At 36.3% G+C, this 18,988-nt stretch overlaps 1 protein-coding gene across 7 annotated transcripts in view; it reads right to left on the reverse strand.

Annotated features, from left to right (window-relative positions):
• BTRC (beta-transducin repeat containing E3 ubiquitin protein ligase) overlaps positions 1-18,988 on the reverse strand; it is a 249,341-nt gene that overhangs the window by 125,664 nt on the left and 104,689 nt on the right. The window lies entirely within an intron of this gene.

The following is an 18,988-nucleotide window of genomic DNA, read 5'->3' on the forward strand; positions in this document are numbered from 1 at the left end:
TTCAAGGCTTGGCTGAATGCAATATTCCAGTTGTAGCTGCCCTTTATGATAGAAACATCTTCAAGAAAATACTACTTATTAGTTCTAACCCCAGAGAAAGACTCAAAAGGAGCACTAATTGCCAAAAAGCAAGGGGAGAAAGGTTATAGGTCAAAAATAAAATATGTAGTAAAACTTTTTATCTCTGTTCTTCTCTGTATAAGTGTAAAGGAAATCCAATTCTTAACCTAATTAATCAATTCTTTTCCTCTATGCATCTCAACTCATCTCCCATAAATTCATCACAGGGTGAAATCTTGTGCAGACTAAGCAAAAAAAGAAATAGTTCATGTTATCATTTCAATATTAGGAATGGTAAATTAGAAAACAAAATACCATGGAAAATTAAAGCGTTTTACTTTTAGAAGAAAAAGTATTATCCTCCAGCTTTGACAGCAACTCTGTACAGTTTGCGTTGTTTTATGTATCTTGTTAATCTGCTATTCATTAACCAAAATGCATAGTTACCAAAGCAGTTGCCTCTTCATCTTTCCAGATAGATTAAAAGGGGGGTAGAGGAGGGAGGGCAAGAAACAACCCAAACAGAAGGGAATACAGCAGCAAAGAAAGAAGGAGGAAGAAAGAGAGAAAACGAAAAAGAGAACCCCAAATGCTGCTGGTATTAAAACCTTCTATGCAAAAATGTATGTGTGAAAGTAAATATATATATAGTGTATTTAGTATTGAAATAAGGTAGAAATTATGATTTCTAGTAATATTAATAAAACAATGTTATTGTTATTGCTCCTATAGCTTCACAAAACACATTATGTTTTAGAAGTTTAATATTCTTCAATTTTCTCTAAAAGTATCCCAGGCTGAAGTTTTGTTCATCAACTTGGGTACTATTACAGTCTAGTAATCCTAAAAAATTTAAATACCCAATAATAGCACATATAAAAACAGGAATACGTATTTTAAAATATAGCAGTTGATGCACATAATACTAACCTTTATAAGTTTGGAAATTTTAAATATCATTATGGGGCTTTTTTCTTCTTAAAATACTCTAGTTGCAAGAATTAATATTAGTATTAAAATATAGTATTCATTATTCACACTACCTATAACTAACATAACAATAGTAAGGACACCAAAAAATGATGTGGTCTTTCAGATCATTACTTCCTCATTTTACAATTTAGATGACTGATGCCCAAGTATTTATCCATGATCATGAATTTAGAAAGTAGAGAAGTAGGAACTAGAATCCTACCCTATTGCTTCTTAGTGCAGAACTCTTCCTCCTGACTCCATCCAGCCATAGGTCATAAAGTGGAGACATCAGACTTCAAAGAAGGGTATCTGCTAAAGGTATCACCAGATAACATACCAACCAAAACAGCTAAACTGCTTTGAATTCCTACAACAATCTCCTAATAATGTTCACTGTTTCCAATGTTTCTTTACCTCAAGCTACAATCCATTTTACAAACAGCACCTAAATAGAATAACTATGTTCACTTTGTTATTATGTCACTCTGGTCAATAATTCATAAAAGCTCCCTGTATCTATTGTATAAAAGCCAAGCACTCTATTAATCTGACCTTTCCCCACTGCTTGTATTAATTCACCTTCTCTGTCCTTCCAATTGGCCTAGCACTCTAGCTAATTAACTACCTTGACATTTTTTCAAATCCCTATCTTTTCCCCTTACCTTTGACTCAGGAGCATTAAGTTCTTCACTAAAGTAACTTTTGTGAGTAAATAAAATTAAATATTTCTAAGTAATGTTTCAGTCATTTATTCAACAAGTATTTATTGAGTATCTTCCTTGTACTCAGCACTGTTCTAGGCAGAAGGACAGAACAATGAACAAGAGAGACAAAAATCCTTTATATTAAAGTGACACTCTCTCAACCTTAAATTCTTTTATATTTAAATTCCTTAATGTAAAAGAAATTTGTTGTTAATAAGTTTCTCTCATTGTTAATGAGAGACAATATACACATTATTAAGCAATTACTTCAGTGTGTGCTAGATAGAAGAAAGTCTCATTCTGAAGGAGGGACTGAATTTGAGAAAAGAGGAAGCGGGAGAAGAGTATACAAAAAGGGAGAATAAAATACAAAAGAAGGAAAATAATGAAGTAGGCACTGGAAGGTAACCTGTCACTCCTCGCCATTCCCTTCTCAAGAGGAAGATGGCTCAAACACTTCTAGCCATACTGAAGCCACCTGCATGATCTTCTCTTTTTTATTAAAATATTCATATTTACTTGTATTTGTGAATGTTCCTTTATAAGTTTTTAAGGCATTCATCTTTTAAATGTTTGTCTCCTTCATTTTATATTAGATCTCGTGTTATTTTTGTAGTATGTACTTGCTTAATTATCATCTGACTTTCCTTGCTATAACTCATTCTAATCTTCTCCTTCATCCAGTCATCTCTATCTTCCATCAAAACTCCTAACTAAGAATTTGAAAGGGCTTATCCCATACCCTTGAACTAAAATTTCAAATTAAAATTATAATTAATAATGAGCCACATATACCCAGGAAAGCCACTAGATATACTGGTGTGATTTCTAAAATAGCATTAACTTGTAAATACCACACAGAGGATACATTCCCGATTATTACAAGACAACTGGTGTGGATATAAAAACTGCACTTGAATATAGTCAGATCTACACATTACCATAAGATTTTATATATTATAGCTCAATTTCATAACCAATTTTCAAATTGGTTTGTATTGTAACAAATTAATCTTACCCCTACTGGTAAATGCTACTTTAAAACATTAAGGAAAAAATATAATTACAAAATTAATGGGGTAAGGTATAACTTCTACATCTTTTTTCCTTCTATCTTCACATGTAGGAGCATTTTCTACAGAAGGGAACAATCAAAGGAAATTTGGTCAATAAGTAACTGAGTGGAAAGGGTTGCCATTGTGGTTACTATTCCTATGTATTTTATATACAATGTGGGGCAAACAAAGGTTTACAGTTGTGAGCACGAGAAACATAGTTTATTCTTGTATTATTATTTATTGTTTTCCATATGAATAACTGTAAACCTACATTTGCCCCACCCTGTATTTCAGAACCATCCTGATTAATTTCTGATAAAGATGTAGGTTTGGCTCAGTGGACAGACCGTTGGCCTGTAGACCAAAGGGTCCCAGGTTCAATTCTGGTCAAAGGCACCTACCTCAGTTGCGGAGTCCTCCCTGGCCTGGGCCCTAGTCAGGGCACCTGCAGGAGGCAACCAATCGATGTGTTTCTCTCACATAGATGTATCTCTGTCTTTCCCTCTCTCTTGCACTCTACCTAAAAATCAATGGAAAAATATCTTCGGGCGAGGATTAACCAAAAAAAAAAAAAAAAAAAAGTAAAACGTTCTCTGTCCTTCAATTTGAATAAATAATCCCCTTTAAAATACCCAAAAAGTATGCACAGTTTTCTACTTAAAATTTGGGCTGAAAAAGTTTGTTTCTCCTTGCAAATTATATTTAAATTCCTAAGGTTTTATAAACCAAAAAAAATTTTTAATTAAATAAAAAAGCAGGTTCTAAAGTAAGCTGCAATCCAGTAACTACGTTCTCATATTTAAATATTTAACTTCTATTAACTGTTAAAGAACTTGTGAATTCCTTAAATGTTTCTCCTATGCAATCTCAAAAGTTACCACAAAGTTTGGATCATACATGTAGCCCTCATCCGACACAAATCCAGCCATACACAGCACACACTGGCTTCTTCAGCTCATTTTCCACTTAACTTCACCCCAATTTACTCTCTTTTGCAAAATCAAAGAAAGTTGAAGAATATAATAATGTATTACAACTGACATACGTTACCCAACTGAATGAGTTTACCACCTTTTAAAAAGCATACACAGCATTTTTGAAATGCTGGAACTTGTTTTCTACTACTTGAAAGAATGAGAAGAAGAGAATGAAATATTGTGACAAAGGTCTTCCAGTGCTTCAAGGAGAATGTAGTATCTAGTGCCCATCAGGTTCAACAGCAGGAATTCATTTTCACAGAGAACACTAAAAACCTTGACTCCTCCCTCTACTTGGCTGCCTGGGGAGAAGGCACAGTTCCTCTTCACTGATAAAGGGCCCTGCAGGCAAAGGGCTGGCCTCAGCATTTACTATATGAAAGCTGAATGACAAAATCTCCTAAATTCAGGTCCCTGTTGGTCAACTTTTAGGAGTAATAGAAGCTATAATAATCAACAATAAAAAGATTGCTGCAGTGAGAGTTTATGTATCCTTAAGCCATGGAATAGAAGAATTCCCTTTTCACTACTATATCAACTAAAAAATTCAGGCCAAGAGAACTACAGTATTCCATACGCCATGTAATACATTCAGATTTTACCTATACAAATTCAATAATTGCCTCTTAAGAATTCCAGTTTAGTTCACTCACTTTAAAAATGAAACTCCCACCTGTCATAGAGGATAATCATAGCTGCACCTTATTGCACAGGTTGTGGTACAATTAAAATCAAGGATCTAAAAATTTCAAGTACAAAAGAAAAAAAAATGTCCAAGTGTCATCAGGGGGGTTACCAACAGCAGAGTTCCATGAATGCCACTTGCATTTCAAAATGTTCTGGAAGGGCATTATGAACTGCAGACCATGGAATCAATAAATCCATCAATCAAATTTATTTTTTTTTCTTTTCCAAAAAATTGTATTTAATTTATTGTGGTGACATTGGGTAATAAAAACAGGTTTCAGGTGTACAATTCTATAATACATCATCTGTATAGTATCATGTGTTCACCACCCAAAGTCAAGTCTCCTTCCGTCACCATTTATTGCCCCTTTACCCTCTTCTACCTCCCTCCACCACCGTTCATCAATAAAATTTATTGTTCATTACCAGAATGAACACAGATAGAGTCCAAAGACAGAAACAAAATTGATCAGGCAAAAAGTGTTCGCCAGATATTGTGCTAGAATCTTTAAATACATTATTTCACTTAATCATTACAACCCTGTCAAAGAGTTATTAAAATCTTCACATTAATGGGAGAGTAAACTCAAAATCAGAAAAGTTACAGTGACTAAATAGCAATGGCAGAAATAAGACCCCAATGTGTTAGTCTCTCAAAATCCATAGATTCACAAAGACCTGTTCTCAAGTAGTTTACACTCTATTTTAAGGAGATAAATTAACTAACACAAATAATAACTACAAGGAAACGTATTAAACTGTGCTAGTCAAAAGGTGCTATAAAAGTTTAGTTAAAATTTTTAATTTTTTGAAAAGTACAGACACAAGCTGTTATTTTTATTGTTAAGACTTGTTACTGTATACAATTAAATATGTGTTTGCCTTCTCTGCCAGACTGTATTCCTCAGAGATATGAGTCATAGCTTACCTTTTTAAAAATCTCCAGTATCTGGCCATAGTAGATGCTCAATAAATGTGTGCTTAAAGGTAAGAGATCAGTGAGAGCTACATACCACAGAAGAAATAAGGTATTTTTTGGTTTATGGAACAGTGAGCAAATGGATAAAATAACATTGGTTACTTTACTGTGACTGATCTTACTAGATTGGAAAGTGCATATATTGGATAAAGTTCTCACAGGTCACCGTCTTACTCATCTGTCAAACAATCTAATAAGGTAAATAAGATACAGAGAGGTTAAATAAATTACTAAAAGTTGATGGGTAGCTAGCATGTGGGAAAAATGGGATTCAAAGCTAGATATTCTGATAACCTAGGATAGTGCCACATAAAAATGACACTTAAAAAGTTAGACATGGCACTGGCCAGTGTAAATCAGTGGTTAGGACGTTGGCCAGCACATTGAAGGGTCTCGGGTTCGATTTCCGGTCAAGGGCATCGAACATAACTGGATTGCAGGTTTAATCCCTAGACCCGGTTGGGGTGAGTGCAGAAGGCAACCGATCGATGTCTCTCTGTTTCTCCCCATCCCTTACACTCTCTAAAAATCAATGGTGAGGATTAACAAAAAACAAACAAAAAAAGGAACTGTGTCAGCAACAGGAGATGAGTTATATAGGATTAAATAGGGGGCAGATCAAACACTGAGGATGAGAGCAAGGTTTATCATAATCAGAGAAGAGTTACAAATACAGTAAGAAAACTAGAATGAATACCATGCTGCTAAACTAAAACTGAAGATATTGTTGTGAACTCAAAGCGTACTGTATAAATAGAGACAGAAATCTAGGTAAACGATGTACACACATACATACAAACATCTCTATCGTTAAGAAGACCCTGTAAAAGGAACACCGTAATAGCAATGAGTACATTTAATGATTCAAAATCACTCTCCACTAACAGAGTACCAGAGCTCCTTAGAACAATGGCTGATTCCAGGGCTTAGGCAGGGAAAATGTAAGTTACACTTAGAATACCTTCTTGTGGTACTCAGAGTAATGGAGACATGGCCAACATGAAAGGCTCTCACAGCCTAAATCTGGGACAGACGGAAAATCAAAATAAATAATGATAATAATTTATATATATAAAAGGCTAATATGCAAAATGTCCCTGCAGGAGTTTGACCAGGAGACCGGGAGTTCTGCTCGCTATTACGTGAGCTGACCACCAGGAGGTGGCGCAGAATGAAGGAAGGCCCCAGCCGGCAGCCAGCAGCCAGGAAAGGGAGGCCCTAGCTGGCAGCTGGGAAAGGGAGGCCCTGGCCGATAGCTGGAAGGCCCCGATTGCCAGCCAGGCCTAGGGACCCTACCTGTGCCCGAATTTCATGCACTGGGCCTCTATAGATTATAATTGTGGCTGGCAAACTCTAACATGACCCCCTCCCATTGATAACCCCACCTCCTGGTATTTATAATCCTTGTATAATCCTGCCCCGGTACTTATAGGTTCATAAAATTGTAACTTCAATTTTGCTAACAGATTCTATTGCCTTCTTGTCTTGCATATTTTATGAAGCAAGTAGTCATACGGGAGAGGTTCATGTGGCAAGGAACTGAGGGTGGCCTTCAGCTGACAGCTAGCTACGAATTGAGGCTCTCAGTCCAACAGCCCTTGAGAAAAAGGAATTCTGCCAAAAACATTGTAAACTTTGAAGTGAACTTTCCCCAATCAAGCCTTCAGATGAGACCTCAGCCCTAGCCAACACCCTGATTACAGCCTTGTATGAGATCTTGAAGAAGAGGACCCAGGTTAGGCATGCCCAGACTCCTGACCCAAAGAAACTGTAAGATAATAATAATGTGTATTATATGTTATTTTAAGCCACTAAATTTGTGGTATTTTGGTATGCAGAAAAAGATAATACAATAAACCACTGGATAAAGTAGATATCCATCACTCTATTAATGGTATAAAAAATAAACTGAAAGTTAAGTTTGATAAGGAATATGATACCTGAATAGTCTCAAAATATCTCCCCACATAATACTTATTACAAAGGAGAAAACAGTAACTTTATAGTGAAAAAACCTGGCTGACATTGTTTTTTGATATATTTTTATTGATTTCAGAGGAAGGAAGGGAGAGGGAGAGATAGAAACATCAATGAGAGAGAATCACTGATTGGCTGCCTCCTGCACACTTCCCACTGGAAATTGAGTCCCCAACCCAGGCATGTGCCCTGACAGGGAATCAAACTATGACATCCTGATTCATGGGTCGATGCTCAACCACTGAGTCACACCAGCTGGTCCTGGCTGACATCTTAGTCAAATGATCAGCATCACCAATAATGAAACAAATTAAAGTAATGTGTCACCTAACAGAATGCAATACAAAAAATACAGCATCTCCTCTGTGATACTCCTGCCAAATATTCATAATCTGCATCCAAGCATAAGAAAACATCAGAAAAACCCACACTAAAATGCAATCTGCAAAATAACTGGCCTGTAATTCTCAAAAATGTCAATGTCATGAAAGTCAAGGAAAGATTAAGGAACTATCCCAGACTGAAGCAGACTAAAGAGACATGACAACTAACTGCAACATGTGACTGTGGACTAGGTCCTTTTGCTATAAAGGACCTTTACTGGGATTGCTAGAAAAACTTGAATGGTGTCTATGGGTTAGCTGGCAGTCATGTATCTATTAATTTTCTTGTTTTTGATGGTTTTATTGGGTTGTATAGGAGAATGTGCCTGTTTGCACACACACCAAAGAATTTAGGAGTGATAATATCTCATGTAGTGCCTTACTCCAAATGATTTATGGGGAAAATGTTAAATGAATTTTATTTGCAACTATTCTGTAGGTTTGACAATGTTTAAAAATAATATGAAAAATTAATTAATGAAAAATATATTGGGGTTTTGGTTTTTACTATGATGTGGTAATTTTTTTTTAATGTTTATTGATTTTAGAGAGAGAAAGGAAGAGAAACATCGATGAGCAAGAACCATCCATCAGTTGCCTCCTGCAGTTGCCTACTGGGGATTGAGCCTACAACCTGGGCATGTGCCCTAACCGGGACCTCTTGGTGCATGCGAAGACACTCAACCAACTGAGGCACACTGGCCAGCGTATATGTAGTAACTGCTATCAGACTAAATTTCATGCAGAAAAAGATAACTATAAAATATGAATAAAATATAGAAAACTATTTGAAGGCTAATGCAGCCAAGACTTGAGCAGCCAAAATCCTGACGTTCTATACACAATTTCCCACCGAGGCATTTGCTGAGACAGGTTTTACATGCAGACGGATGCTGAAAAATCAAGTTTGAAGCATATTTCAGCAATTTCATGGTGCTAAGGAGCCAAAAATTGGAGCATAGAGTCCATCAAGAACAAGGTGCCCAAGTTAAAAAAATTTTTTTTGGCCCTCGCAGGTTGCTCAGTGGTTAGATCACTGGCCCACAGACTAGAGGGTTGCAGGTTCAATTCCAATCAAGGACACGTACCTCTGTTGCAGGCTCGATCCCCGGCCCTAGTCAGGATATGTGCAGGAAGCAACTAATGGATGTGTTTACTTCACATTGATGTTTCTCTCTCTCTGTCTCCCCCCTCCCTTTCACTCTCTCTAAAAAATCAATGGGAAAAATATCCCTGGGTGAGTATTAACAATATCAACAATAAAAAAGAATAGCTTAGAAACAGACCAAGTGAGAATTAGTGAACAGGAAGAAAGGTCAGTAGAATCATGAGGGTGCTATAAGCTCAACAACTCCTAGGACCCACAAAGAGCTGAGGAACTTTTCTGTTCTGACCAGCCAGATTGCAGAAGCCTAATTTAACACTTGGGATATTCAGCAGAAACCCCAGAAAGCTCACACTTCACTGGTATGGATATACTACGCTAGTATAAAGGTTACACAGTAACCTACCTAATAAAGCTTAAAATCAATTCATAGCAGCATTAAGTTGATCTGCAAGAAACTTAACTGCTGGCTGAAATAAACAATATTCTTTTAAAAAGATAATAAAATACAAATATTGAATAATGCAACATTCACAATGTCTAAATCTAAAATTACTAGATAGGAAACATTAAAATGTGACCCATAATCAGAAGGAATATCAGTCAATAGAAGCAGATCCATAAATGACAGAGATAATGAAATTAGCAGACCAAAACATTAAAATAGCTATTAGAATAGCATATATAGTGACGAGAACTGTAGAATATAAAAAAATAAATGAAATAAAACTTCCAGAAAAGAACAATACAGTCTGAAATAATAACTTTCTGAGATGGGATTAACAGTTGATTAAACACTGTAAAAAAAAGATCAGTGAACTTAAAGAAATAACAATATGCAAAATAAAGCACTAAGAGAAAAAAGACTGGGGAAAAACTGTAAAATGCTTCAGTGACCAACAGGAAATAATCAAGTGGTCCAACATATGTATAATAGGTATTTCCTTTAAAAAAACAGGGGACAGCTTAGGAGGAAGCATAAAATATATTTGGAAAGTGATAATACAATCTATAGAAAAATATGAAAAGTACCAGAAATATAAATATGTGGGTAGCCCTGACCGGTTTGGCTCAGTGGATAGAGCGTCGGCTTGCGGACTGAAAGGTCCCGGGTTCGATTCCAGTCGAGGGCATGTACCTTGGTTGCGGGCACATCCCCGGTAGGAGGTGTGCAGGAGGCAGCTGATCGATGTTTCTCTCTCATCAATGTTTCTAACTCTCTATCCCTCTCCCTTCCTCTCTGTAAAAAATCAATAAAATATATTTAAAAAATAAATAAATAAATAAATAAAAATAAATATGTGGGTAAATACTTTAAAAATTGTTCTTTTTAAATTTTATTTTTAAAATAATAAACAACCCTAGCCAGTATGGCTCAGTGCATAAAGCATCGGCCTGTGGACTGAAGAGTTCCAGGTTTGATTCCGGTCAAGGGCACATGCTCGGGTTGCAGGTTCGATCCAGCTGCCTGCAGCTTCAGCACTGCTACATCCCTCTGGGGGATGTCAGAGTGCCGGGTTTCGGCCCAATCCCCACAGGCTGGCCTGTGGGGATTGGGCCGAAACCCGGCACTCTGACATCCTCACGAGGGATCCTGGATTGTGAGAGGGCTCAGGCCAGGATGAGGGACCCCACCCGTGCACGAATCCATGCACTGGGCCTCTAGTAATAGTCATAATATATTTGGAAACAAAACATTAAAATAACACATAGAAGGAGGAAATGGAAATACATTACATGTGAAGTAAAATATTATTTCAAGGAGGTTTGTGGTAATAAGTTAAAAATACATATTGTTGCCTGGCTGGTGTTGCTCATTGGTTGAGTGTTGACCTATGAACCAGGAGTTTACGATTTGATTCCTGGTCAGGGCATATGCCCAGGTTTCAGGCTCGATCCCCAGTGTGAGGCGTGCAGGAGGCAGCCGATCAATGATTCTCGCTCATCATTGATATTTCTATCTCTCTCTCCCTCTCCCTTCCTCCCTGAAAGAAAAAAATATTTTTAAATAAATAAATAAAGATGCATGTTGTTTTGCAAATCATATACCTGATAAGGATCTCATATACAGAATATATAAAGAACTTTTACAACTCAACAACACTATGATCCAATTAACAAATGGGCAAAGGAGTTGAACAGACTTGTCTCCAAAGAAGACACACAAATGGATAAGCACATGAAAAGGGTGCTCAACTTTATTAGTCATTAGGGAAATGAAAATCAAAACCACAGGAGATGCCCCTCACACCCACTAGGATAGCTAATGAAACAAAAACAAAAACAGAGCCATCTAGATATTTCAGGAGAGAAGCATGCCAGATCCAGATAGACTGGAAGGAGCTTTATCATTAAAGTCCTATCCAGTCTCAAAAGCATTTGAAGCTACAAAAAAGCATAACAAAAACAGAAAATAAGTTGTAGTGAGGATGTGGAGAAAATGGAACGCTCATACATTGCTAAAGGTTCAGCAACTTTATTTTTTATTTAAAATTTTTTAATTTATTGATTTTTAGAGAGGGGGTGAGGGAGGGAGGGAAAAAGAGAGGGAGGGAAGGAGGGAAGGGGGGAGAGAGAGAGAGAGAGAGAGAGAGAGAGAGAGAGAGAGAAAGAGAGAGAGAGAGAGAGAGAAAGAGAAATATCAATTTGTTGTTCCACTTATTTATGCACTCACTGGTTGATTCTTATATGTGCCCTGACCAAGGATCAAACTCACAGGGCCTAAATTGTTCATATTAGAATTGTTAATTTTATGTTATGTGAATTTCACCTCAATAAATATTTTAAAGTGCATATTGTACTCTTTAGAGCAGCCACTAAAACAAAGGTACCTCATAAGTCAACAGAGAAGATAAAATGGAATACTAAAATATAACCTAAAAGAGGGCAGGAAAATTTCAGACAAAAGCAGAAAAGAATAGTTGGGACAAATGGAAACAAAATGGTAGATTTAAACTTAACCATACTAAATGTAAACAATCTAAATATAAATGGTCTAAACCTACATTTTCTAATATAGTTATCACTAGTCACATGAAGATACTGAGCATGCTAATCCAGACTGAGATGTGCTTAATTGTAAAATCACATTGGATTTTGTACTTAATATCTCAATAACTTTATATAGATTACATGTTTTAATTGATACTTAAAATACACTGAATAAAATAAAAAGCACTATGAAAATTTCAAGTTTCTTTTTTCAATGTGATTATAAGAACATTTTATTGTAAATATATTTTTATTGATTTCTTAGAGGAAGGGAAAGGGAGAGAGATGGAAACATCTATGATGAGAGAGAATCATTGATCGGCTACCTCCGGTATGCCCCCTACTGGTGATCCAGCCCGCAACCCAGGCATATGCTCTTGATTGGAATCAAACCTGGGACCCTTCAATATCCACTGAGCCAAACCGACTAGGGCTATAAGAAAATTTTTAAATATATACTTGGTTAGGACCTATGGCTAACATTTCTGTTGGACAATACAAGCCCAAACATTGGGACACAGATTGTTAGAATGAATTAAAAAGTAAGACACAACTATATATATTAACATATACAGATAAAAGTAAAAGCTTGAAAAAGATATCATAAAAGGTTATTAAGAAAACTGAAATGGCTACATTAACATCAAAGTACACTTCTGGACAAGGAATATTAACAGGAATAAAGAGGACCTATTCATAATGATAAAGAGGTCAATTCCATCAAGAACTACAGTCCTGCCCTAACTGGTTTGGCTCAGTGGATAGAGCGTCAGCCTGCGGACTGAAGAGTCCCAGGTTCGATTCCCGTCAAGGGCATGTACCTTGGTTGCGGGCACATCCCCAGTGAGGGGTGTGCAGGAGGCAGCTGATCGATGTTTCTCTCTCATCGAGGTTTCTAACTCTCTATCCCTCTCCCTTCCTCTCTGTAAAAAATCAATAAAATATATTTAAAAAAAAAAAAGAACTACAGTCCTAAAAGTGTATGTATTAATAAAATTTCAAAATATAACAAGCAAAATAAATAGAGCTAAAAAGGACAAATCTACAATCATACTTGAGATTTAACACACCTCACTCAGCTATTTGACAGAATAAGCGAAAAATAATTGAAGAGCACAATTAATGAACTTGACCTAATGACTTATCTAGAATACTGTACCCAACAACTGCAGTTGTTTTCAAGCACACTTGCTACACTTAACAAAACAAGCTTAAAAGTAACAACAAATTTCAAAGGACTAAACTTGTGAACATGTTGTTAATGAGCTATAAATTAGTATCAAAAAGCAATTAGAGGCCTGACTGGCATGCTCAGTTGTTAAGCATCCACCTATGAATCAGGAGGTCACATTCTATTCCTGGTGGGGCACATGCCCAGGTGGCAGGCTCGGACCCCAGTGCGGGGCGTGCAGGAGGCAGTTGATCAATGATTCTCTCTCATCGTTGATGTTTCAATCTCTCTCTCTCTCTCCCCCCTCTTCTCTGAAGTCAATATATATATGTATATGTATATGAATATGTATATCTACATATATATGTTTATTTTTAACAGATAATAAAAAAAAAAAGCAACTAGAAGGGATTCTGGTTCCAGTTAGGAAGGAATAAGCACACTCCCTCCTCTATCTCCCTCTAAATACAATTACTAAAAATGGACAGAATGCAAGGTGCAGCTATTCAAGTACTCTGAAAAGTTAACAGCTGTGGGTGGTTTGTGGACAAAGACTTCAACACAACACTGAACCAACAGTAAATTTACCGTATTTTTAAAAATTCTTTCTGTATCTACCAGTCTACACTGCAGCATGAAACCCAAAAGTAGATACCGGTGGTAAGACAAAGAGAGATCCAGGAGAAGCCCTCTAGTTCTGGCCCAAGGAATGCAGAAGTATCCTAATACACAGAGAATGGTGAAAATCTTCCATTTTCCTTTCTTTTACAGTCTCTTTATTTTATCTAAAAATCCCATGATGAAAGCCACTGTAGAAGCAGGGGGGCCCACAGGAGCCAAAAGCTCTGAAGAAAACTCGCTTTGATCGGAGGAATTGTGATTCTAAAAGGCTGAGGCAAAACTTCATTGCTTTTTTTCCCTCTCCATCCTCTTATCATTTATCCCCAGGTGCAGTAACTATTCATGTAGAGCAGGTTAAATAAGGGTCCAGCTGGCTGGCTGGAAGATGGAAAAAGGGAGTGGCAGGAAACTACATAGTACTGGGGAGATAGTGGAGAGGGAGGAACTCAGGAGGGCAAGCCCACAAAGTGGTTTATGAACTCCTATGCTCACCCACAAGCTTCACATATGTGGATATGACCCAAAGAAGCAAGCCAAAGACTTTGAGAACTGAACTACACGATAAGACTTCCATCTAGATCTCAGACTGGTCACTGGGTGGCGCACATATGGAACAAATATCAATAGCATTGCAAAGGCTTTAAAAGTGGAATAGACATTAAAACCACAATCCCACAGAAGGCTATTTGAACTTGTAGGTTGAACTCAACTGGGTTGAGAGCCTGATAAAACAAAAACATCAACATTTTCAATATGATTTAAACAAAACTCAGTCCTACAATATTAAAAATTTCCAGGATACAATCCAAATATTACTTTGTAATAAAGAGGAGGGATCTCAACTCACATCAGCAGATGCCAATACCAAGCTGACACAGATGGTGGAATTACCTTTAGAGACAACAATTTTAAAGTAACTAGCATAAAACATTCCAATAACTCAGGACAAACACTCTTGATAGAGATGGAAAGATAGAAAGTCTGACTGAAGAAACAACAGATACAACGAAGAACTAAATGGAAATTTAAGAACTGAAAGCAGCCCTAGCCAGTCTGGTTCAGTGGACAGAGTATCAGCCCGAGGATTGAAAGGCACATACCTTGGTTGTAGGCTCAATCCCCAGTCCTGCTTGGGGTGCATGCAGGAGGCAAACAATCAATGTGTCTCTCTCACATTGATGTTTCTCTCTCTGTCTCTTCCCCTCCCTTCTGCTCTCTCTAAAAATCAATGGAAAAATATCCTTGGGTGACGATTAACAAAAAAACAAACAATAAAAAAGAACTGAAATTTAAAAACTCATTAGATGGATTCTAAGTGGAAAGGAGATGACAGACCAATATTCCTTATGATTATACAAACAAAACTCCTAAACAAAAGATGAGCAAATAAAATCCAGTAACATATAAAAAGGATTATATACCATGACCAAGTAGAATTTATCCCAGGAATGCAAGGGTGGCTGCCTTGAGATCTCAAGGTGTTCCAAAGTCTAGCTCCATGTCTTTGCGGTACCTGACTGCACATCGTCTCCTTTAGTTCCAAGAGCTATCTCTAATCTCTTAAAATAGTTGCCCCTTCTGGCTTAAGGGAGAATGAGGCAATCTGTTACTTGAAACCAATAGTACTTGAAGACAGAAATATAATTCTAAAATGAGTATTATCCCCAGAGTAGACACCACGGAAACTTACACTTATTCCAAAATGCCATTGATATTTGGGGAAAATTTTTAATTTAAGCCTTCAAAAATAAGAATCTGAATTAACTTTATGAGAACTAAATGAGCCCCTGCCTTTAAGGAGATTATAACCTAGTAGAAAAATTAGATGTAAAGGTTTAGCCACCACGTTAACATTTATTATCACTGGAAAACACTAGATAAATAAGAATTAAAAAGTAAAATATCACTAGTTTGATGTCATTATTGTTAAACTACATAAACACACTATGCTTATAATCTCTAGATTCCTAGTCCAACATTGTACACAGCAGAAGAGTTCAAGAAATCCCTGGTGAAATGAACTATTGAATTAGCATGACAACTGAGAGGAAGGATGACACTAATCCAGGAGTTAAGACATCAGGTTCTTGTGCCCTGGTTGGGTGGCTGAGGGTTAGAATGTTGTCCATACACCAAAAGATTGTGGGTTCAATTCCCATCAGGGCACACACCTAGGTTGCAGGTTCGATCCCCAGTTGCAGTGCATACAGAGGCAACCAGCTGCTCTCTCCTTCTCTCTAAACATATCCTTGGGTAGAGGACTAAAAATAACAAAACAAAACACATTAGGTTCTCATGCAGACTTGTCCTCAAACCAATTCTAAGATCTTGAGCAGTCCTATGCAACTCAGCTTCTTCAATGGTAAAATGAAGTAGATTAAAGTATTTCTAACAGTACCTTACAGCAATAGAATTCCATAATTCTGTGATTTACTCCATCTATAATACTTCTAATATGGATTTTTGTATAGAATTATTAGTTTCACCACAAAATTTGAACTAAAAGGATAGAAATCCCTTTAAACAAAAGTAAAGGGGGAGAAGAGGAAGCAACTCCTGATGCTTATTTAGAATGATTAAAATTCAAATTTGGCTGCTCTCTAAAATAAATTTTATTTATTATTATGTATTAAGTATGCAATTAGTCAAATATAATACTCTGATAAACTAGAATTTTGAACAAACAAATGCTTTAAAATTCTAATAACTATGCATAAGCAGTAAATTATTCTTACTTGAATTTCTACTGCTGTGTAGCACAGGGTTACTAAGTACGTAATTACATAACAGAGCCACCCAACTTCCAAAGGAGCCATTCCAGTGAATTGTGTAAATAATATGCTTTAAAAAAACATAACCTCCTCACATATGAATTTAGATTTACCAGATATGGAGTAGCTGCATACCTGTGAGACTAGAACACAGTCTTAAAAAGGCCTTCCTAATTATGAATTTACCAGAGAGACCAGAATGACCCAAAGCAAATTAATACATAGGCGTTTTTTCATAACTTTCTACAAAAACATTTTCACTACTCTGCTTCAGTACAGAAAACAAAAGATCTTAAAAGTTACTGGCTTGAGATAAGAACTCCAGAATACAAGACTATGACCACTTTTTCTTAATTACAAATACTTGTGTTTTATTTTCTTTCATTTGTATCAATATAATAAGTTCTAAATATTTGGTCATGGCCGATTTTTACTGTAAGATTGTTGAATTTGGAAAGAACAATTCTCTTTTTTAAAAAAAATCATATAAAATATTCAACATTAGCAGGAAGCAGGGCATAATAATAATATGTATATGCCACATGTTTTCTGTTCTAAAAAAAGTCATTTTTAATACCCATCTATAGGAAATGAACCAACTTTAGTAAACAAATTTATGCATAAAGCCAGGTGGTATCTTTATTCTCCCCATAACAGAACAAAACGTAAAGATATTCACTTACATTTTCTTTGCTCCATTATTAAAAATCACCTTATGCTAAGTAAAGAGAATTCCTGGATTTTTGAAGTTCTCATTTTTCTTGGTAAGAGTAAAACTGCAATTATCTTAGATTAGGTTTTACAAATTCAATCTCCTATACCTGTACCTAAAAGACCTTTTAAATCATGCCACAAAGAAATTATTTGGTTATACTGGAATTTCACTTTATTAAAATCAAGTCAAATCCCATTGCAATAAGCTCTAAGGAACTGTCTAAATTCTTTTTATTGCCCTAGAATTTACTGCATTAAATATTATTTGAAATAACTAGGCCACCAGCTGAGGCCTGGGAATTGTGGGGTTACACAACAATTTTTGATTTGGGTTTGGCCTACACACAAATTTCAAAAGATCACAGTCTCAATGGCAGGATTAGGCTTTATGTATTTCTGAAAAGGGAGGGAGGAGAGTATAAGGGAGAGAAAGGGAGACGAAGGAAAAAAAAGAAGAGAAGAGAGAAAAAGAAAAGAAAGCTTGATTGTAACTAGAGGGGTAAATAGAAGTTGAAGCCATCTCCCATTTTGATTAAAGGCATTGGCAACACTCCCCCGCCCCTCCTCCAGTATGGATTCACACGTTTGTTCATAGCAGTTAGTATGACTCAAAGGAAGCCAGTGTCATGTTAGCAATCCACATATTAAAGCAAGCTAGCTGCCATATGAGGGATCAGAGTTCTTATCCCTCACTTCATAGGCTAAAAAAAAAAACCAACAAAAGAAGCCATAGAATAAAATCCTTTGATTGGGAGGTAGGGGGAAAGGAGACAAATCCTCACTTTAGACTTCTATACAAATTTGTTTGCTCTAGCAATGAGTTTAAAAGTGAGAGCTATCTAGAGCTTTCTCCTTAACTGAGAGGGAAATTCTGCTCATGAAAGGATCCCCTTTATTTCAAGGACTGCAAACCAAGTATCCCAGCCCTCTTGGGTACTCCTTAATTTAACTTTTGTGTAGGAGTAGAGAAAAGAAAATTACTTGCTCATTAGAAGAGAACAAATGACTACATAAATAAATGGAACCATAGTATATCTAACTTCCTGGGCACCACAGACCAGCAGAGAATAAACTCATTTTCAGCAGTGTGTTTACTTCACTATTTGCAAATGGCTGGCTGATTGGCAGCTACAATATATGAAATAAATAACCATTTCAAAGATCAAGTGTCATGTTCCCTGGTAAGTAACAAAAATGAACACTATCTGCCCTCCCCATGTAGTTTATGGAATTTAGCAGGAGAATAGGTTTATTGGCTATTTGATTGCTTGATATGTTGTGAGGATATTTTCTGTGATGGTGTGGTTATTATTTAGGTTAGATAAGAAATTCTCCTTTCTCTCAGGACATCAGTATTAAGAGTCACATATTCACAAGAAGGATCCAAAATGAGTATTTCTAAAGCAAGTGAAATGTGACAAGAAACTGTGAAATAGGGAGTGATGACTATATCTAATAAATTTTTTTCTTCCAAGAAAATCAAGTACCCGATCATCCAATTTATCACAAGCCAAGATGATAAACTAGTAAATGTACACAACCTGATGATACTGCCCACTTTTAGACACCAGTCTAAAAATCAGTGCATCAGATTTTAATATAAAACATTTTCACAGATTACAAACTAGTCTTAAAAACTGTTCCAAGATAAATTAGGAAAAAAGGAGATTCAAATCCATGCACGGTTATATCCTAGTGGTGCTACAACCTCTAGGCACAACAGGATGGTCAGCTTTCATTTGCAAACTCCTTTACAAAATGTTAGCTAACTTGTTCATAGAATTTTTGAAGTATTTGCTGGGTATTTGAACCATT

Source organism: Plecotus auritus, assembly GCF_963455305.1.
Source record: "Plecotus auritus genome assembly, chromosome: 9".
NCBI lineage: Eukaryota > Metazoa > Chordata > Mammalia > Chiroptera > Vespertilionidae > Plecotus > Plecotus auritus.